Here is a 5,224-nt window from a genome sequence, read left to right on the forward strand (position 1 = left end):
TAGATCCAGAGATCACATTAGCAGAGCTGCAGCTTCTGTGTTTACATGGATGAAAGCCAAAAGGCCAGAATCCAGCATTAACCGGCTCTTATCTACTACTGACTCTTAAAGCAAGAGATAGGAAATGGAGAGGGAGGTTCTGGGAGGCCGACATTCCTGTCTATGGGGGCCCAGTTACCAAATGCAATTTGTGATGCACACAATATTGCTAATTAAATTGACGGGGCACCCACGTCTGAGAAGAATTGGGAGGGGAGAGACTGAAAGGACTTTGGTAAAAGCTCCAGAAAAGGTTTGTAAAAATCTGATGGAGATATAGTCCAGAGTCGTCTCTCACAACTATTGTGTAGGTTTGATGCTGTCTTTGAAAATGTTATGTCAACCAGTACAAGATGGTGAAGGATGAAATGATATCTGTGCTAATGATGAAATCGAAGGCCCATTGTGCAAGAACTGTGTGAGGGTCCATCTTTTTGGTGGCAGCAGAACATAACTGTAGAGATAGTATTTACACAGTGGCCCTGGTACATAGATACCTCTGCCAAGAAAGAATAAGGCCAGAGGTAGACTGTCACGAACCGAGCCGGGGAAGGTCACGCAGACATCCCTCTGCTCGGCTGTGAACCTGTCAATCTCTGATGAAAGTGCACCTCGCAGCCCCACCCTGACATCTCTAATATGTCGGAACCATGCAATACAACCTTGTCACTTCTGCCAACACGCAACGTTCCGTGCCCTCGAGGAGTACGTAAGGTCCACTTCGCATAATGTAACACTGACATCTCCTGTTCTCGCAGGCTCAGGGAGGCAGGCACAGGGAGAGAAACAGAGCAGGTTTTGCACACCTTCCGTGCGGCACTCAGCTCTCTTGCAACCCTGACTGGCCATCATAACCTTTCCTCTAGCCCCAGTGAAACAGGATTCTGCTGGTCCAGCACAGTAGTCTGCCACCAGTTCTTTGTTAGATATAGGTCTGGTCTGTTAGCAGGGCTATATCATACCAGAAACCAGCCCAGGTAGCGTGTAATGTTAAACTGAGCTCACGGACATAGGATTCAAGGATTGAGATAAAAGAAACAGCCCAAGATTAAATTATATATTTAATTGCCTTAAGTGCACACTAGACAATATACTATATTCAAGATGAGATTACAGATATTATGTCAGAAATACAGTTACAAGTAAGTTATGGTTGCAAGCAAATATACAGATGGCTAAGTTACCTTGTTCCATATGATTAGGCCTGGTGCGGGCTCAGGGGGGTACTGTGGAGCCACTGGTTTCCTCAGGAATTCCCCACATGTGACACGTAAGAACAGATGCACTCAAAATGTTCACTCTCATTTTTATTAACTTACGTACCTTCCATGTTCTACCCCTTGTGACCTAAGACGGGGCTGAACATAGGCTGTGCTTCCATTTTCAAGAAAGTTATGAATTGGCAGTGTTCCTTATATCTCTGCTTCTGAGTGTCCCATGCGGAAGATATGATCAACATATTTCAAGTTATGATTTACTCTATCCTGAGATAGGAAATACAAGGTGGCTGTTGGCTTCCCACAGCAAGTTATTAATTTTGAGCTGATTCGAACATCATACTATTAATAAAAAACAGGTTTGACATGCATTTCGTCATCAGAAAGCCAGAAATATGCCTGTCCTATTTGTGGGAGTGAAGCACTCCCCTCAAAATCTGAACAATGCTGTTTGAATCTGCTTGTAAAACTTGTAGTTGTCCACCCATGTCCCTAGCTGACTACTTTGTTAGCAGGAAACTTGCTGGTTAGATCTTTTTTTTTGTCTTAATTAACTTTTGTCACCCTGCCATTTGGTGACCAGATCTGGGTAATTCTCATTGTTGCAGGGCAGGGTGTGTGTCAATGAACAGTGACAGCTGACTGACATGTATGAATGTAATATTCCTCACAATATTCCTCATATGGACATATTACTGGTACAATCTGTGAGTCACATAGGGGCACAAGAGCTAAAAACACGTGGAATAGTGTATTATGATGAGCTATTGGACTGAAAGGGCCAATACTCTGCTCTTGCACATGGGCCCTCTACTGTCTATGTCCGCCAGTGAACAAGCCATATGATAATCAGATTCACTGTGATAAAGTGCTGGAATACATTATTACAATGTATCAGCTGTCAGAAAAGACACTAAATGCCCATCTTAGTGGACAACACCTGTCTTTTCACGACTGGAGATCCCTAACATGATCCGAGAGAGACTGAATTCATATTAGAATGAAAAAAATCAAAAGATATAAACAACTTCTAGAATTGTCATCAGTATAACAGTGTTAGGAGTATACCAAAAATGATATGATGGAGGATAAACAGTCAGAGAAAGGGGAACATGTGAACAGTAGTGATGGGCGAGCATGCTCGGCACTGCTCGGTACTCAATCGAGCACCATGATGCTCTAGACGCATGGTACTCGATTGAATATCCTGGTACTCGGGCGCCATACTCGATTACCCGCCCCGCATGTTTTGTGCCTGATTTTCAGCCTGTAAACAAGTGGGGATTGCCTTTTTATCACAAACCTTGCTGCTGTTACGTTAACCCAAAGTAGGGCATGTATTGCTAAAAGCTTGGTGCACCTCCAACTTTGTTTTCATCACTGTCATCCTACAAAAATTCACTCTGAAGTCTATTATATACCCCATCGATGTCAATATCCCACCTACAGAAAGTGGATTAGAGAATCTTGCTCTGAGCAATAAGATGAAATTAATTTCTCATTCTTTGGCAAAAGCAATGGAACAACGTAATCAACTAAGTATGGAAATCGGAAGAACCTAGAAGATTATAGTACATGGACATCAAAGCTGAAAATCTTTGTGTAAGCAGCAAGAAATGGACTAAAGACGAAAAGCAAAGACAAAAAAACAAAAATAAAAAAAAGAAAAGGTAATAAAGTAGGGGTACTAAACTTAACATCACCAATCCAAAATTAAATATAACTAGCTAAGCCTAAATAACAGGTAAGAGGGGAAATAAACGAGGGTTTGGAAACCTATAGGGCTTAATTCAAGAAACGTGGAAACGTGGGAAAAAAGAAAAGTGATCTAAGGGGTACTTTGCACGTTGCAACATCGCTACTGCGATCACGTTGGGGTCAAATCGAAAGTGACGCACATCCGGCACCGGTAACAACGTCGCAACGTGTAAAGCCTAGAAGCACCGATAAACGATTGCAAAACCAATGAAAATCGGTGATCTGTGTAGTGTCGGTCATTTTCATAATTTCGCTGCAGCGACAGGTACGATGTAGCTCCTCGTTCCTGTGGCAGCACACATCGCTGTGTATGAAGCCGCAGGAGTGAGGAACATCTCCTTACCTGCGTCCCGCCTGCAATGAGGAATGAAGGAGGTGGGTGGGATGTTTACGTCCCGCTTATCTCCGCCCCTCCGCTTCTATTAGCCGCCTGCCATGTGACGTCGCTGTGACGCCACACGACCCGCCCCCTTAGGAAGGAGGCGGGTCGCAGGCCAGAGCGACGTCGCAGGGCAGGTAAGTCCGTGTGAAGCTGCCGTAGCGATAATGTTTGCTATAGCAGCTATCACATGAGATCGCATCTGCGACGGGGCGGGGACTATCGCTCTCGGCATCGCTACAATCGGCTAGCGATGCCGCAGAGTGCAAAGTACCCCTAAGTCAACAGTCACTGCAACTTACAAGAGCGAATGAATACATGAGGTTGCCGGTAACACCTCAATTTTACTGTAATCTCGTGCTCCCATTGGTAGCCATGACTGTTGACCTGAGGGACCCCATTAGCCTGATTTATTGTGACGTAGCCAGATTTTACTAAGGTTTAATGTTTACAACTGGTAATAAAAGCTGATAATCAATCTAAGATTAAAAAGTAATAATAATTGAAAATGACTTAAGTATGGTAAGAATTTGAAAACAAGTTGGAAGACATTACTCGTATATATTAGGTAATTGTAGAACAAGTTCACTCCTGTTTTCTGCTACTCTTGGAAAATGCAACCAAGCACAAATTAAACAAACACAATCATCTTCATGATTCTTAAAATCATTTTTTTGTTAAGTTAACGCATTCTACTTAAAGGGAACCTCTCATCAGGATCCAGCTCTGTGATGTATTTGGAGCATTCATGATACAGTTTCTAACCGTCCTATAGATAGTTGTGGCATCAGTTAGGGTAAATTTATTCCCAGTGTGTTACAGATAACTTAACAAGACCAGTACAGAACGTTGCCAAGAACATTCTAGCCCGGTAAGCTCTTATCATGCCCTAAGCAGCGTTATTTACATCTTAGTAAGAGCCTGAAGGAGAAGAAGAGGTATTCAGGGCAATGATTAGAAACATTACTAGGATTCCGTGTTTCTAATGTATTAAAGAGCTAATATTCCTTTTAAAGTGTTATTGTCTTCCTTGCAATTACCTATTGGAAACAAATTATCAGTTATCCATATAACGTAGCTACTAGTGATGAACGAGCGCTACCATGCTTGAGTGCACGGTACTCATTAAAGGGAACCTGTCACCAGATGTGGTGACTATAAGCTGCGGCAATCAATCACCAGTGGGCTCTTATATACAGCAGTCTAACATGCTGTATAAAAGAGCCCAGGCCACTGTGTAGAACGTAAAAAATCACTTTATAATACTCACCTAAGGGGTGGTGCAGTGCAGACTGGTCGGATGGGTGTCTCCGTTCTCCAGTACCGCTGCCTCCTCTTTCGAGCATCTTTGTCCTCCTACTTCGGAAGCCTGGGTGCATGACACGTCCTACATCATGCAGAATGTCCGACATTGAGGTCCTGCTCAGGCGCACTACAATACTTGCGCAGGATCTCAATGCCAGCTAGTGTGGATAACGTAGTAAACGTCATGCACCCAGGCTTCAGAAAAAGGACAAAGATGACCGAAAGAGGAGACGCCGCACACGGAGAACGGAGACACCCATTTGACCCGTCTGCACCGAACCAACCGTTTAGGTATTCATATTATTATTATTATTATTATTATTTATTCATTTATATAGCGCTGTTAATTCCACAGCGCTTTACATACATTGGCAACACTGTCCCCATTGGGTCTCACAATATAAGGTCCCTATCACTATGTCTTTGGAGTTTGGGAGGAAACCGGAAAACGCACACAAACACAGTGAGAACATACAAACTCCTTGCAGATGTTGTCCTTGGTGGGATTTGAACCCAGGACCCAATC

Source organism: Anomaloglossus baeobatrachus, chromosome 9 (assembly GCF_048569485.1).
Source record: "Anomaloglossus baeobatrachus isolate aAnoBae1 chromosome 9, aAnoBae1.hap1, whole genome shotgun sequence".
NCBI lineage: Eukaryota > Metazoa > Chordata > Amphibia > Anura > Aromobatidae > Anomaloglossus > Anomaloglossus baeobatrachus.